Here is an 18,420-nt window from a genome sequence, read left to right on the forward strand (position 1 = left end):
ATGTTCTGCAGCTTTGCGTGCAAGTTCTACATAGGGATGCCAACTTTGTATTCACACAAAACTGAACACTCTTGCCCCGCCCCCTGCTCTGCCCCTCATCTGAGGCCCCGCCCCTTCTCTGAGGCCCCATCACCGCTTGCTCCATCCTTCCTCTCTGTTGCTCGCTCTCCCCACCCTCACTCACTTGCTCATTTGCCCTGGGCTGGCTCAGGGGTTGGGGTGCGGGAGGGGGTGTGAGCTCCAAAATGGAACCAGGGATGAGGGGTTTGGGAGAGGGCTCTGGGTTCGGGGGGTGGAGCCGAGGGATTCGGAGTATGGGAGGGAGCTCTGGGCTGAGGCGGGGGTTGGGGTGTGGGATGGGGTATGGGCTGGGGGTGTGAGTTCCAGGGTGGGGCCAGAAATGAGGTATTCAGGGTGTGGGACGGGGCTCTGGGCTCGGGCAGGGAATTGGGGTGTGGGAGGGAGGTGAGGGCTCAGGCTGGGGGTGCAGGCTGTGGGGTGGGGCTGGGGATAAGGGGTTTGGGGTGCAGGAGAATGCTCTGGGCTGGGACCAAGGGGTTTGGACAGCAGGAGGGGATCAAGGCTGAGGCAGGGGGTTGGGACGCAGGAGGGGGTCAGGGATGCAGGCTCCAGGCGGCACTTACATCAAGCAGCTCCCAGAAGCAGCAGCATGTCCCCCTGTCCAGCTCCTATGTGGCGGCGCAGCCAAGCAGCTCTGTGCACTGCCCCATCTGCAGGTGCTGCCCCCGCAGCTCCCATTGGCCACAGTTCCCAGTCAATGGGAGCTGCGGAGCGGGTGCTTGGGGTGGGGGCAGCATGCTGAGCCTCTTGGCTTCCCCTATTCTAGGAGCCAGAGGGGGGACATGCCACTGCTTCCAGGAGCTATGCAGAGCCTGCCTTAGCCCCACTGTGCCGCCGACTGGACATTTAACAGCCTGTTTCGCAGTACTGACTGGAGCTGCCAGGGTCCCTTTTCGACCAGGCGTTCTGCTGGAAAACCAGACACCTGGCAAGCCTAGTTCTACAGGTGGTTTATGTGACAATCAGGTTCCAGACACCTGAGGGGGAAAACAGAGTGTATGAACACCCCAAAACAAGCAACTGAATCAACTGATTGTATACAATATCACTGTACTAGAACTGTATTGAGTAATGTTTCTTATGAAAGCAGGTGACACACCAATGACTAATATCATTGTGAAATAGATGTATTAACACTATATGAGAAATTATGGATACTAATTGATATTATGGTTTAAAAACTGTGACCAAATGAAGGGGAGAAACAGGCTTTCTCCCAAACAGTAGGGAAGGCAGCTGTCCACTTGTTTCCAATGATATTAAGTAGTGTAGAATCAAAACAATGGAAGCCCTATTTACATATGAATTGGCAGGGGGGTGGGAAGTCCACAGGAAGGGAAGAACAGCAAGAAGCCTTCCTGCCCCTTGTGACAGCGTCAGTGAACTCTGGGGTAATATAAGGGGAGCAAAAAGACACGGGAGTTATCCATCACTTGGAGGATTAAAAGGGCCAGAGCTCTTGACATCACAGAATGTTGGATCCTTCAACCAAGGCAGTTGAAGCCTCTGGGACCTAAGTTTAGGGGGAAAAACCTGCTTAGGCAAAGGTAACTTGCTAAAATTAAGTTTTAGTCATGTTAAATAAACCTGTTTTACTTTTACTATAAACCAGTTCAGTGCTTTGATTGAAATAAGTGTTGGTCAAACCCCAGTTAAATTACAAAGCTGCAGTGTATTGCCCCTTTAAAGAAGCAACACGTTCCAGAAAAGGGTTGGACACTCAGGGAAACATCTCTGGGGAGCTCAGGAGTCAGGGTTCACTGTTTGTTACCTGCAAGACAAGGTCTGGACTGGCAGAGTCCTGGAGAGTTTGCTGGCAGGGCAGACAAGATGGTGTGTCAGCTTAGCGGTAGCAAAACTCTCTCTTGCTGAGGCTGAGCAGTAACCCAGTAACTCACACTGCCGGAACCCCAGCAGATTGTCACCAGGCAGACAGTTTTGAGGAAATTTGGGACTGGGAGGGTAGTGGGGTCACTCTGCAAAAAGTAACTGGGCAGTGGAAGCCAGGCTGTGACCGACAAGCTTGTATGCAGGCTGTTGGTGTCAGATCTATGAGTCACAACCACATAGAATTGAAGGCACCCAGAGTTGCAGGGCAGATGGTGACACAACTCCTCACTGGTCTGGGTTGAACCCCTGACATGTTTAATCTCCCAAGTGATGTACAAGTCAAATATCTTTTTGCCCCCCTTATATAACCTCAAAATTCACTGACCCTGTCACAAGAGGCATACAATCACGTGATTCAGTTCTTGTTCTTTAGGGTTCAGACCTCATGTTTTGTCCCTGGGGCGTCTGGACCCTGATTGTCACAATGTATGCCCAATATTTGTCAGTATGGCTCAGAGTTTTGGTGTCCTCTTGGATGATCCTCTGCTGGTCTTGGATTCCCTGGTGACATATTGGCACATAATCCTCTGTTTCATATACAACTTGTGTGGAGGCTGTGTCCATTCTCTACTGATGCAGACCCAGCCGTAGGATCTACATCTCTGCAACTTCAAATGTAGATGACCACACTGTGCTCAACTAAGGGGCTTCAGTTAGTGCAAAAAACGCAGAAACTTATGTTTTGAAAGGGACAGAACACTACTCTGTGCTCAGAATTTGCTACCTATCTACTTCTGGGTATAATTCAAGTTGCTGGTTACCTACAATGCCTCAGATAGAATGTGGAATCCAGATAATTTCTTTCCCTGTATCTCACTAGAGAAGACATGATCCATTGGCTAGTTCTGCCTGTGGGTTTCTGGGACCAAAGTGTCAAGAGCCAGTGGGAGGGTCCATCTCTGTGGAATGCACTCTTCTGATTTTGAACATTCTCAGGTCATGTGTAAGACCTATCTGCTTGATCAGGGTTTAACCCACTTCCAGCAACAAGGTTTATGTGTGAATTTTTTTTTTTGGGTGGTGGAAGTCTTTCAAAATGAAGAAAAAGTACTTTAAAGTTAGGATTTTCATTATTATTTAATCATTATTATTACCAGTGTAAATCACCCAGATGCCAAAACTGTGTACACCATTACAAAGTCAATCCATCACACTTATAATTAGATTAAGTTTAACACCCTGGAGATTTATTTCATTTAGTACTGAATTTCCCAGTGCACTTCTAACCTGCAATCTGGTTAGAAGTTGGTGTTTGTGTAGGCTGCATATCTTTTGGCAGGTTTTGATCTTTGCCTCTGCTGTGCACCCAGTAGAATGTGTAGCCCAATATTGAAGACAATAACATATTTATAAGTGTAACATTTTACTGACTCCCTGCCCTATTTGTCAAATCTATTCCTTCCTACTGCATAAAAATTTACTTCAGCTATGATCCCTGAAATAGGGTAGCTGGTTCATTAAATGAAACTGGGCTCAGTTCTCCTGTTCCAGTCCAGGCACTCCCAGTTGGACCAATTAAGAGAGCAGGACAGCACATGGGGACCAGAGTTGCTAACTTTCACCTGTTAATAAGTACCCCTACTTCCACAATAAGCCACAAATCAGGTGAATCCCATTTCAAAACAAGACCAAAACAAGCCAATCCCTAAGAACCCCAACACTCTACGTGACTAGATCCCCCGGGCGTGCAGTCTGGGACTGTGGTTGGCCTGCTGTGAACCTCTGACTCTCTCCCCCTTACCCCTGCTTGCCCCGCCCCTTGCCCCTGCAAGAAACAAGCTACAAGCCAAACAAGCAACAAATTACAAGCCAAAAACTAGCCAACAAGCAACTCACAAGCCAATTAAGCCAAAAACAAGCCCAATTTCTGCATTTTTTTCATGGGTTTGGCATGCCTGCTGGGGACCTAAGCATCAGCCAGGAACCAGACAGGAGAAGGGCATGAGAAGATAGCTGCTAGAGAGAGAAGTTGGTTTGTGGGAGAAGGCTGAAGATAGGAAATCAGCAAGAGGGGTTAACTGTCTGGCGTCTCCAAGCCACAGACCCAGGGCTGGAGGCAGGAGGAGCAGCAAAGGGAGATGCCTGCTGACAACTCCAGGGACAGAGAGTGGACCCAGAGGTACTGCAAAAGGGATGGGAGGTGTGAGGGATGCTCCCCTGGCAAAGATGCTCTCAGCATGGAGGATGTGGGAGTTCCTGTTGGGAAGAGCAGAAGGAAAGGTTGCTGTCCTGGCAGAGGGACAGGTTTGCACCCCAGAAGGAAAGGTTGCTGCCCTGGCAGAGGGACAGAGGAGGACTGATCAAGAGTCTGGATGGAGCAGAAGACACCGGAATATTACTTGCACTGGGGTGACAGGGATTATGTTTTGGGACATTTACACTACGTTTTGTGAATAAAGTGTGTTGATGGACTGCAGGATAAGCTTCCAGGAAGTTACTGGGGACTCAAAAGGGAAACTGAGACAAGGGGCCACTTGCAGGGCTGCCCCAAGGCCACCGGGAGTGCCTGGAAGAAGACCATGTGTTTACAATCCTAATAAAAGAGACCATGTTTTGCCTATATTTATAACCAATTTTTTGTCCTGAAATATCACTCACTGAGGAGGAAACAAATTTATTTAGATTATTATGGCTTGAATGGTTCTGTTGTATACATGCCATAATATATGATACTGTAAAATAATTTGGATAATGCTGTAAAACATAACCCATCACAACACATAATATCTGGTTATTAGCATGAGCATTCAATAAGATGCAAGTCAAGAATGACATATAACCTTTTCAATGCTTTGCAGCAAAGTATTCCATATTAAAGTATGAAACTCAGCTCATCTGTACATATGGAAGCAACTAACCATTTACTTTAAAGTGTGTGTGTGTGTGTGTGTGTGTGTGTGTGTGCGTGCACACAAACATATGTATGGGTGTACGTACATACACACACAGACACCAGTCTCAAGTTCTACTCACCACTGCCCTACATTAAAAAGCACAATCACAAATAAAACCTCATCAGAGGTCCTCAACTCAAACCGAACAATAACCAAACAAAGATTAACTCTTACCATGCCCCTCCCAAAAGCCTGGTTAAACGGATGGGTCTTGCAGCAAGCCCAGAAGGTCAACAGATCTGGGGTATTTCAAAGGGTGATGAGTAAATCCCAAAGTTGAAGGCCCCTAAAAAGAATGTCCTGTCAGCAGTCCCCTCTCTTTTACATTGAGTATAACTCAAACTCAGGGGCCTTTGTTGATCTCAACTCCAGCAACTGGGCAAAGATGCACACTTCTTGCATAGGCAGGTGGTCCCAGAACATAAGAATGGCCATACTGGGTCAGACCAAAGGTCCATCCAGCCCAGTATTCTGTCTACTGACAGTGGCTAATGCCAGGTGCCCCAGAGGGAGTGAACCTAACAGGTAATGATCAAGTGATCTCTCTCCTGCCATCCATCTCCACCCTCTGACAAACAGAGGCCAGGGACACCATTCCTTGCCCATCCTGGCTAATAGCCATTAATGGACTTAACATCCATGAATTTATCCAGTTCTCTTTTAAACTCTGTTATAGTCCTAGCCTTCACAACCTCCTCAGGCAAGGAGTTCCACAGGCTGACTGTGAGCTGAGTGAAAAAGAACTTCCTTTTATTTGTTTTAAACCTGCTACCCATTCATTTCATTTGTTGGCCCCTAGTTCTTATTTTATGGGAACAAGTAAATAATTTTCCTTATTCACTTTCTCCACACCACTCATGATTTTATATACCTCTGTCATATCCCCCCTTAGCCTTCTCTTTTCCAAGCTGAAAAGTCCTAGCTTCTTTAATCTCTCCTCATATGGGACTAAAATAATCATTTTAGTTGCCCTTTTCAGAACCTTTTCTAATGCCAGTATATCTTTTTTGAGACCAGGGGACCACATCTGTATGCGGTATTCAAGATGTGGGCCTACCATGGATTTACATAAGGCAATAAGATATTCTCTGTCTTATTCTTTATCCCTTTTTAAATTATTCCTAACACCCCGTTTGCTTTTTTGACTGCCGCTGCACACTGCATGGACGTCTTCAGAGAACTATCCACGATGACTCCAAGATCTTTCTCCTGATTAGTTGTAGCTAAATTAGCCCCCATCATATTGTATGTATAGTTGAGGTTATTTTTTCCAGTGCGCATTACTTTATATTTATCCACATTAAATTTCATTTGCCATTTTGTTGCCAAATCACTTAGTTTTGGGAGATCTTTTTGAACTTCTTCACAGTCTGCTTTGGTCTTAACTATCTTGAGCAATTTAGTATCATCTGCAAACTTTGCCACCTTACTGTTTACCCCTTTCTCCAGATCATTTATGAATAAGTTGAATAGGATTGGTCCTAGGACTGACCCTTGGGGAACACCACTAGTTACCCCTCTCCATGCTGAAAATTTACCATTTATTCCTACCCTTTGTTCCCTGTATTTTAACCAGTTCTCAATCCATGAAAGGATCTTCCCTCTTATCCCATGACAACTTAATTTATGTAAGAGCCTTTGGTGAGGGAGCTTGTCAAAGGCCTTCTGGAAATCTAAGTACACTATGTCCACTGGATCCTCCTTGTCCACATGTTTGTTGACCCCCTCAAAGAACTCTAATAGATTAGTAAGACATGATCTCCCTTTACAGAAACCATGTTGACTTTTGCGCAACAATTTATGTTCGTCTATGTGTCTGACAATTTTATTCTTTACTATTGTTTCAACTAATTTGCCCAGTACTGATGTTAGACTTACCGGTCTGTAATTGCCAGGATCACCTCTAGAGCCCTTCTTAAATATTGGTGTTACTTTAGCTATCTTCCAGGCCATTTAGGGATTTATAAATCAAACTCTAGACTTTAAACTCCACACAGAAACCAATAGAAAGCCAGCACAGATCCTGCAGTGGTGATGTCGTGCTCCCAATGATACACACCTCTTAAATATGGACTTTTGCCTTCTATAGCAGCTTCAGTTCCCAGACTGATTGAAGGTATAGCCCTCCACAGAGCACACTACAGTAGCCCAGTGTTGAAGTCACAGAGTCTTATCGTTAGTGTTCTCATTGCTGAGATGATACCATGGTGATGGATGCAATATAGTGATCTAGACAGATGGATCTGATATCAGACTCCTAAAAATATGAGAACTTACAACTCAAGAAAATGCATTTTGATATCACAAGAATCCCTATCAATCAATGAGAATGCTAAAAAGGACCCAAAATATTCATAGAAGAGGCAGAGAATTATAAAGAAATATAGTCATTTAAAGCAGAATTTGAAAAGGTCTTTAGTTTGTCAGACTTCTGAGGAATGATCTTACTGACAATATTTAAATGACACTCGTTACTGGAAATTAACAACTGCAAACATCTGTTACATAGCGAATCATTGGCACACGCCTTTTTGCATAAAAGCCTTTCTCTCAATACAATAAAGGGTGCTAAAACTGAGGCACTTTATCAAAGAAAACAATATCATTCCCCCACCCTGGGTGACCAAAATATAACTGTTGAAGTAGATAATTTCTCCAAGTGGGATACAGTAATACATGTTTAAATCTCTACACAGTAAACAGTTTGAACAGATAAAAGATGACAGCTCTCAGAAAGACCATGTCTCTCAGATTGCTGATAATAAAAGCAGTAAGACAACAGGTGCTGCTCTGCCAAGCCCCCTTAATATTTTGAGAAAACAATATTGTTTCTCCTACGGACAGAGGGAGAAAGACAGAGAGTAAAGAGAGAGAGAGACTACCGTCACCTATAATAATTCTGCTATATGAACAGGGAAAAGTAAAACTGCCATTAATGACCAGCAGTTGTGCCGAGAGGTATATCGATACAGCAGAGCAATGTGAGGTCTTACTTTTGGTAAACTGTGCTTTTCAGTTCCTTCCTGATTAAAACAAAAATTTCCATCCCTGGTTTATTGATCTTTAAAGGTTACAGGAGAGATGATGTGAATAAATATTAAAGGATCTGGCTTTACAAAATGTAAGGGTCAATCTGAAACAAGGCAATAATTAAAGCAAAGGATTTGAAGCTAGTGAAATATTCACAAGGTAATGAATAATTTACTGGAAATATACCTTAAGCTTTCTCTGTATGGCTACTGTAATACAATGCTTTAGCAGTTTGCTTTCAAAGTATGCTTTTGCATCTCTGACATATTTCAACACTGTTATGCAAGATGGGGAATCATTCATTTTAACATGATCCTGAGCATATTACCACAAAACAGAGAGGCTACCATTTCACTTATTACCAATTAATAATCTCTACAATATAAATCATTTGCATTGCCTTGCTGCATACAAAAGATTTATGGCTGAATCCAAAATTACACATGTACTAGAGTCTTTGAAAAAGTATTAGTAAATGCTTCTCATTTTAGCATACATTTTCCCCCTCCTGCTACAAAAGGTACAGCACTTGTTCTTTTTAACTGCTAATAAAAGCTTGTTCATAGCCTCTTTGAATCTACAACACTGACAAAAACGGAAAGAAGGAAACTTTAGCTACGAACAATTACTCACAGCATTATATTAAATAATTCATTGTTACATTTTTCTTTTCATCTCGGACTGTGCCACTAGACTAAACAACTGAAATTATTGTAACCCCCACATAAAAGCCACATAGGACTACTTCTGAAAGCAAAACACACATTAAAACTACTATGCAGTTTTACCGAGTTTATCTAATAACTGGGTTAGCTCAGCTGAAGCCACATCACTCACCAAAGACAGAATTTGCTTGAACAAAAGCAGAGAGACCAGGCACCAAATGCAGCTTCTCAAGATTCTTAATGCAAGATTCTCCTGTCTGCTGTTCCGTTCACACTTGCCTTTATAACTAAGCAAACCAACAACATTCGATTGCTGAATGAATTATAAAACAGTAGCTCCCAGACTCTCATATTTTACATCACAGGGGGTGGTCATCCAGCATACACACTGCCTCTGTACATATATTGTTATAACTCATCCTGATAAACACATCAGTGCTGGCAGAAATGACAGTAATTGGTGCTCAGGATGTACAAGCACAAACCAATAGAATACACTCCCTCCCTCAGCTCTATGCAACATCTCCACTTGTCAATCTTCGCACCTTGTTAAGGTGGAATCGTCAGCTACAGTTCAGGGTGGGCATGTGGTTTCAAAATTTGGAGGAAAATCCGATAATTGATGCAAATACTTTACCAACCTAACATTCCTTAAAACAATCTGCATGGTTTAATATTAAATGTATCTTTAATAATTGATAGGCATACTTTTCTAGCTCCATTTTTTTTTAAAAAAACTTTCTTCATGCTCTTTTCTTAAAGATACAGTTCTTGTACTATAACTGATAAACCCAACATCCATAACTTCTATTAGCATGAATGACAATTACCTATATCGACTCCCTCGACACTCAGGGGAGAACAGACTTCAAAATATTAGCCCACATAGGCTCAAAATGAACAATAACTTAATTATTGGGTGTTACTATGTGTAAATTTCAGACAGTTCTTATAAAATATTAGTAAATTTTATTAATAGCCTTCACATTTTGACAGTAAATATTTAGAATGTTCTCACCTATTCTGTCTTAACTTTCTTCTGTTCTGAAGAGTCCTCGTATTACTTTTTAAAAAATAAATAGACATAAAGAAAACTTGAGAAGTACTAATAAACTAAACAACTAACCTGAACAATACCAGACAGGACTGAGTATAGCAAAAAACAAATATATTGTTAATTATTGTATATGGTACAAATTACCATTTATAGTTAACCATTATCAAGAAAAATGGGTTACGATATTGATAATACTCGGTAAGCAAGTAGTCACTTAAGAGTTTTGGGTATGAAAAGTCCTTACTGATGGGAGAGGAGGAAAATTGATTAGCTGCTTGTTAGAGAGAGATACAGGGGGAAAGGACTATTTTATCTATTTTTTGAGATCTTGATGGTTCTTTAGATCTTAGTATTCCAAAAAAAATCCAGTTATAAGACGCAGGGAAATTAACATTTGTTTGGTTGCTTCCTTAATGTGTATGTGAGATTTAAAAACTTAACACCATTAACCATTTACTGTAGACCCTGATCTTGGATTGAGAACTGACAGCATGGACCCTGCACTGTTTATTTCAACAGGGTCCATATAGGCCTAGAGGTCTGTGCTATTGGATCCCAAGGCAGGATTGGGCCCTTAACCTTCAAAGCAGTAAGAATATTATTGACAATATTGTCACCATTTTATCTGAATTACATATTATTTGGATGTATTTAACATTTGAACCGAACACTGGCTTTCTACACCCATATTCATGCTAAGGGTATTTATGGGAGCAGGGACTATGTGCCAAAGAATTTTACTGAGGATGAATTTCTATTTCTGCTTTCCACAGGAGGTGATGCCTATCAGGGCATGTAGGGACCAGGATGACTCACTGGGAACCTGATCCAGATTATTTCACTCTTCATATATTATAGAACAGCTCCAACATTTGGTGCCAGGCTGAGCGGTTCTGGTTTCAAAGGTAAGCAAAATAGCTAGTGCACAGTTGCTTCTATGGTTGAGTCACATTGATAACACTTAACCATACAAATTAAGACACATCAGATAGTTTTGGTCATCATTGGGATGTTATTCCATGAACAACTGGGCTGTGGAATGTAAATGCACTCTGTGGGTGGCAACTCGAACCTGAAACCCAATCCTTCCTCTAGCCATCTGTAACAACCAATATGTGACATGAGGTGGGAACGTGGCATCTCATTTCATGCATAGTGAAAGCAAGTACCTCTATATTTATTCCTTCTCTCCCCTCCACAGCTGCTTATTCCCCTCTCCTCATTTGCTGCTCCATGGCCTCTTCAGTCTGGCAGGGTTAATCCACACCATGCCAGAGCCACAGACGTATTTCTCCATAAAGTCCTGGCTGTTACGATAAAGACTTCCCTGCAGAGAATGCTGTGCATCACTGGATGGGGGAGATGAAGCAGAAGGGTACCCAGCAGAGCAGCAGCTTTTCTTTCTGTCCCAGGAGAAGACAGACAACTGAACACCAATAGCTGGTTTCCCCAGTGGTACTAAACAGCGGATCCTCCAGAATGGGCAGAAGATGATTCTAAATGACAACCATTGGCTTGATGACAAGGCAGTAGGGGGGTCTGTGCCATTGGATTTAGACTCATGGAGCTACATTCTACTCACTGATCTACACATTTAACTTGCAAATTACAGTGGTTCTTTGTACAGCAGCCCAGTTGGGTTTCTTGCTTTGGAATTCACCAAACACAATGGTCATTTATCAGTATGCCCCTGTAACCTATTTGTGTGTTTCCTCTGTGCCTTGTTTTGACCATCCAATTCTGATCAAGCTTCCTAATCATTTCACCAGACATCGTACAGACCATTATAGTAACAGTGCTTGGAGTTACAGAGAGAAATAATGTTTGCTTGAAAGATCAGAACTCAGTTACCCAACCATACCCAAAAGACCCAAACATTCTCTCTATATTAAAATATTTTATTGACTAATATGGCTCTTACTATCACAAAATAGCTAGAGTATTTGAATACAATAAACCAGACTTCTATTCAGTGTACCATGCAGCTGCATTTCAAGGCCACAATGTAGGTGACATGCACAGTGTAAAGTCTGTGGTGTAACATACTTTCCCTTCAATGGGGGACATGGCAAGAAATGCTGAAACTCCATCCCTTAATTTCTATTGCATCATATTGACTTGCCCTATCTTTCTACTGAGGTATTGCTAGAACTGCCATTGCCACAGTGTCTAAGAGCATGATGCTCTGTGAAAGATGAGCAAAATGAAGGGTACTATTTTGTCATTCAGAAAGACGTTCTTGATCAATTACATGCATTGATTTCAGAACCCAGAGTCCCCAAGGCAGTGTCACAAATACACATTTTGTTTCTGAATGCTAGATTTCACATTCAAACTCTCTGGTTTTGCTGAAAGATGTGTCAAAGCCACGTGTGGCTGCCAGACCATGTTCTTTTGGCTGTACATCTGAGGAGGCTCAGGAGCGCAAATTATTTCTTCAAAAGGGCTTTTAACATACAAACTCTAAATTGGCTCCAAAGCTGCCTTCTTCAGAGTGCAGATTAGGAACGGTTTAAGAATGAAAAAGAGAAAGAAGAAATTCCCAGTTGTTTCCAAGGCAGGACCTTTTGCACATTATGTGCCATTATAAATATTAAAGACAAGCCGATTATAACGAATATTTGGCTGCAGATGATGGCTGCAAATGAGGATGCTCTTAAGTGCATTCATGCATCATCAGAGGAAGAACCCAGGGTATTCTGCTCAAACAACAGAAGTTTTTACTATATCAGCTGAAGGAGAAGTTCATCCATTACTTAAGAGACACATTGATTCCATCCAACAAAGGGTCACATATCAACCAATATAGTAGATACGCACTTCAATTAGGCAAAGCTTGCTCTCAAGTGTCTGGAGATTACAGGAGTCCAAATAAAACAAATGAATGCCAACTGAAATAATTTCCAGGCCATCCAGGATGGCATGGATAGGCGCTACACTTCAGACCTTTGCTGCCATCAAGTTCAGTTGTAAGTAGGAATAGAATATAGAATTTTTCAGAACAGAAATATTGGCCTCTGCTCCTTGAGCTAAATTCTCTTATAAGAGTTCATGGTACACACTTGTACATTATGAAAAAATCATACAACTGAAGAACTCACACTTAACAGTTAAGTTCCTTACTTCTTCAAGTGATATGGCAACAAACTTCAAACTGATAAAAGGAAATACATTTTCCACACCATAAGCCTGAAGACCTCGTTGCCACAAGATATCATTGAGGCCAAGGGTTTCAGAAACAGATTCAACATTCATATGGATAACAAGAATATGCAGAGAATTACAATGCATATCAGTATATCAGTAGTCTGATATGTATAGGATGTAAAAGATATGGCTGATATATTACCAGATACACACTAATAAAGGCCTTGCATTGTATCCAGTAAAGAGTAGCTGTATTCACACAGAATTTCAGGATGCATTCTTTCCAGAGGACAATAGAATAACATGGGATCAAAGTGTACTGTTGCACAATGTGTGTGCAGAACTCCTTAAAGCATTGCATTCCAGTTGAGATCAATTACAGTTCTGCAAAAGAACAAACATAGAATATGTCTCTAATTCTGCAGGCTGCTTTTAGCCCCTCAAAGGTGTAATACAGTTCTAATTTTGGAAATCTGCAGTCTGAATATGGAACAGAATTTGGCCCTCCAGAACTGGTAAGAATAAAACTATTCTCTTAAATGCAGATGCAAGACTGCATAGCTATTAGCTACCCGATGCTTTGCAAAATAAGCAGTAGTTATAATGTAAATAAATGTAATTGCCACATTAAGGATACAGAGCAATTCATTTCCTCTCAGTGCAACCTACTTATGATTCCCTTTAAGAATAATTTTCAAATAGAAATTTCATTTCTTTTTTCAAAGGATTAATCCTGATGAGTACAAATGAATACAACTGCATATTTAGATTAATTAGTAAATTAGTTTGCACCGTGCTTTGAAGATGTAAAGCACTGTATAAGTGCTATTTCTATGATATTTTCTGTTACAATATTTTTCTTCTCTCATGTAACATCCCCTTTTTCCTGTAAGTGCACAATGCCAAAAGATATCAAGCCCTCATCTCAAATGATGACTTTGTACAGCAAGTCCACCTTCCTAATACAAGTTCCAAGACAATGCCAGGATAAACAACGAGGAGTCCTTGTGGCACTCTAGAGACTAACCAATTTATTTATTTATTTTGTGGCTAGAACCCATGAAAGCTTATGCCCAAATAAATTGGTTAATCTCTAAGGTGCCGCAAGGACTCCTTGTTGTTTTTGCTGATACAGACTAACACACGGCTACCACTCTGAAACCTGCCAGGATAAGTGAATGAGGTGGGATAGTCAATAATACCTAAATGAACAGAGACCCAAGAGTGTGACTCCAGCTGATCAAGGTCAACATAACAACAACAACAAAAAAGAGCATACTTTGCTGGTTAAAAAGGCAGCAACCTGTTGATGGCCGCATCTTATCTCAAGAATATGAACTGCTCCATAAGGAATAAAGAAGAGCTGAGAAGAAGCAGGAAGGACAAATGACAGAGCTATGCTCCCTAGAGACCGGCCATTTGAAGAGGCTCCCTGAATGTGATTTGAAAAGTCAGTTATGACATCTCCCGAATTGTGGCCCCATGAGCCTTGAATACTCTATCTGTCCATTTAAAAGCCTATGGATGTTCCAATAGCAATCTGGGCCTTTACACTACTACCTTTCTTCTACATAGTTTATATCAACTTAATTATTTTAAAAAATTGGGAACTCGGCTGATATGGTTCACGGTTAGTTTTAAAAAAATACTCTTTCATGTGTTCTTTAACTCCTTGTTTCCCATTGTTGCTCCATTTAAAACCAGATGGGGGTACATAGAATCATAGAATATAAGGGTTGGAAGGGACCTCAGGAGGCCATCTAGTCCAACCCCCTGCTCAAAAGCAGGACCCATCCCCAATTAAATCATCCCAGCCAGGGCTTTGTCAAGACTGACCTTAAAACTTCTAAGGAAGGAGATTCCACTACCTCCCTAGGCAACGCATTCCAGTGTTTCACCACCCTCCTAGTGAAAAAGTTTTTCCTAATATCCAACCTAAAGGGAAAGCAGTGGATGTATTGTTTCTTGACTTTAGCAAAGCTTTTGACACGGTCTCCCACAGTATTCTTGTCAGCAAGTTAAGGAAGTATGGGCTGGATGAATGCACTATAAGGTGGGTAGAAAGTTGGCTAGATTGTCGGGCTCAACGGGTAGTGATCAATGGCTCCATGTCTAGTTGGCAGCCGGTATCAAGTGGAGTGCCCCAAGGGTCGGTCCTGGAGCCGGTTTTGTTCAATATCTTCATAAATGATCTGGAGGATGGTGTGGATTGCACTCTCAGCAAATTTGCGGATGATACTAAACTGGGAGGAGTGGTAGATATGCTGGAGGGGAGGGATAGGATACAGAAGGACCTAGACAAATTGGAGGACTGGGCCAAAAGAAATCTGATGAGGTTCAATAAGGATAAGTGCATGGTCCTGCACTTAGGACGGAAGAACCCAATGCACAGCTACAGACTAGGGACTGAATGGCTAGGCAGCAGTTCTGCGGAAAAGGACCTAGGGGTGACAGTGGACGAGAAGCTGGATATGAGTCAGCAGTGTGCCTTTGTTGCCAAGAAGACCAATGGCATTTTGGGATGTATAAGTAGGGGCATAGCGAGCAGATCGAGGGACGTGATCGTTCCCCTCTATTCGACATTGGTGAGGCCTCATCTGGAGTACTGTGTCCAGTTTTGGGCCCCACACTTCAAGAAGGATGTGGATAAATTGGAGAGAGTCCAGCGAAGGGCAACAAAAATGATTAGGGATCTGGAACACATGACTTCTGAGGAGAGGCTGAGGGAGCTGGGATTGTTTAGCCTGCAGAAGAGAAGAATGAGGTGGGATTTGATAGCTGCTTTCAACTACCTGAAAGGGGGTTCCAAAGAGGATGGCTCTAGACTGTTCTCAATGGTAGCAGATGACAGAACGAGGAGTAATGGTCTCAAGTTGCAGTGGTGGAGGTTTAGATTGGATATTAGGAAAAACTTTTTCACTAAGAGGGTGGTGAAACACTGGAATGCGTTACCTAGGGAGGTGGTAGAATCTCCTTCCTTAGAGGTTTTTAAGGTCAGGCTTGACAAAGCCCTGGCTGGGATGATTTAACTGGGAATTGGTCCTGCTTTGAGCAGGGGGTTGGACTAGATGACCTTCTGGGGTCCCTTCCAACCCTGATATTCTATGATTCTATGATTCTAAACCTCCCCCACTGCAACTTGAGACCATTACTCCTTGTCCTGTCCTCTTCCACCACTGAGAATAGTCTAGAACCATCCTCTCTGGAACCACCTCTCAGGTAGTTGAAAGCAGCTATCAAATCCTCCCTCATTCTTCTCTTCCGCAGACTAAACAATCCCAGTTCCCTCAGCCTCTCCTCAGAAGTCATGTGTTCCAGACCCCTAATCATTTTTGTTGCCCTTTGCTGGACTCTCTCCAATTTATCCACATACTTCTTGTAGTGTGGGGCCCAAAACAGTACTCCAGATGAGGCCTCACCAATGTCGAATAGAGGGGGACGATCACGTCCCTCGATCTGCTCGCTATGCCCCTACTTATACATCCCAAAATGTCATTGGCCTTCTTGGCAACAAGGGCACACTGCTGACTCATATCCAGCTTCTCGTCCACTGTCACCCCTAGGTCCTTTTCGCAGAACTGCTGCCTAGCCATTCGGCCCCTAGTCTGTAGCGGTGCATTGGATTCTTCCATCCTAAGTGCAGGACCCTGCACTTATCCTTATTGAACCTCATCAGATTTCTTTTGGCCCAATCCTCCAATTTGTCTAGGTCCCTCTGTATCCTATCCCTGCCCTCCAGCATGTCTACCACTCCTCCCAGTTTAGTATCATCCGCAAATTTGCTGAGAGTGCAATCCACACCATCCTCCAGATCATTTATGAAGATATTGAACAAAACCGGCCCCAGGACCGACCCCTGGGGCACTCCACTTGACACCGGCTGCCAACTAGACATGGAGCCATTGATCACTACCCGTTGAGCCCGACAATCTAGCCAACTTTCTACCCACCTTATAGTGCATTCATCCAGCCCATACTTCTTTAACTTGTTGACAAGAATACTGTGGGAGACCGTGTCAAAAGCTTTGCTAAAGTCAAGATACAATACATCCACTGCTTTCCCTTCATCCACAGAACCAGTAATCTCATGATAGAAGGCGATTAGATTAGTCAGGCATGACCTTCCCTTGGTGAATCCATGCTGACTGTTCCTGATCACTTTCCTCTCATGTAAGTGCTTCAGGATTGATTCCTTGAGGACCTGCTCCATGATTTTTCCAGGGACTGAGGTGAGGCTGACTGGCCTGTAGTTCCCAGGATCCTCCTTCTTCCCTTTTTTAAAGATTGGCACTACATTAGCCTTTTTCCAGTCATCCGGGACTTCCCCCGTTCGCCACGAGTTTTCAAAGATAAAGGCCAATGGCTCTGCAATTACAGCCACCAGTTCCTTTAGCACTCTCGGATGCAACTCGTCCGGCCCCATGGACTTGTGCTAGTCCAGCTTTTCTAAGTAGTCCCTAACCACCTCTTTCTCCACAGAGGGCTGGCCATCTATTCCCCATGTTGTGATGCCCAGTGCAGCAGTCTGGGAGCTGACCTTGTTCGTGAAGACAGAGGCAAAAAAAGCATTGAGTACATTAGCTTTTTCCACATCCTCTGTCACTAGGTTGCCTTCCTCATTCAGTAAGGGGCCCACACTTTCCTTGGCTTTCTTCTTGTTGCCAACATACCTGAAGAAACCCTTCTTGTTACTCTTAACATCTCTCGCTAGCTGCAGCTCCAGGTGCGATTTGGCCCTCCTAATTTCATTCCTACATGCCCGAGCAATATTTTTATACTCTTCCCTGGTCATATGTCCAACTTTCCACTTCTTGTAAGCTTCTTTTTTATGTTTAAGATCCGCTAGGATTTCACCGTTAAGCCAAGCTGGTCGCCTGCCATATTTACTATTCTTTTCACTCATCGGGATGGTTTGTCCCTGTAACCTCAACAGGGATTCCTTGAAATACAGCCAGCTCTCCTGGACTCCTTTCCCCTTCATGTTAGTCCCCTAGGGGATCCTACCCATCCGTTCCCTGAGGGAGTCGAAGTCTGCTTTCCTGAAGTCCAGGGTCTGTATCCTGCTGCTTACCTTTCTTCCCTGTGTCAGGATCCTGAACTCAACCAACTTATGGTCACTACCTCCCAGATTCCCATCCACTTTTGCTTCCCCTACTAATTCTTCCCGGTTTGTGAGCAGCAGGTCAAGAAAATGTCTTGACCTTGCACATGCAAAGCAAGCTAAATAACAATTATGCTGGACTGACTATAGCCATGAGCTGGAAAAGTATCCAAAAATCCATGCCATATTAAACAAAACATTAGATTCAATTACACAATACTCAGCTATCCTGGCACATATTCATGTTAACAAATGGAGGTCCCAGGACTCTGTTCCTCATAAATGGGGTAAAGGGAGCTAACAAGCAAAGGGTATGTTTACATGGAAGGAAATAGTAGAGTAGCTCCTCCATATGTACCTGGTGGGCTCTGTGGGCTAGGATGTGTAGCCAGATTGGGGACAGAGTGGAGCAAGGAAGAGACTGAGAATAGCAGTCTGTCAGATTGCCATGGATGCTAATGCTTTTGGATCAACAATTATTCCCCCACAGAGGAGGTAGCAGGAGTACAGGCACCAAGGTGAGGGGCACAGTATAAGAATCTGCATAGTAGACTG

At 42.9% G+C, this 18,420-nt stretch overlaps 1 protein-coding gene across 13 annotated transcripts in view; it reads right to left on the reverse strand.

The window, feature by feature from the left end:
- DLG2 (discs large MAGUK scaffold protein 2) overlaps positions 1-18,420 on the reverse strand; it is a gene marked incomplete at its 5' end in the record, with an annotated part of 1,505,837 nt that overhangs the window by 162,157 nt on the left and 1,325,260 nt on the right. Inside the window, one exon of one of the 13 annotated variants that reach the window (XM_084617702.1) lies at positions 8,733-8,982. The exons of the other annotated variants lie outside the window; for them this stretch is intronic. Of the gene's footprint in view, positions 1-8,732; positions 8,983-18,420 lie in introns of those variants that run through there. 13 annotated transcript variants of the gene reach the window in all.

The sequence above is a fragment of the Lepidochelys olivacea genome (assembly GCF_965140295.1).
Source record: "Lepidochelys olivacea isolate rLepOli2 genome assembly, chromosome: 1".
NCBI classification, from domain to species: domain Eukaryota; kingdom Metazoa; phylum Chordata; order Testudines; family Cheloniidae; genus Lepidochelys; species Lepidochelys olivacea.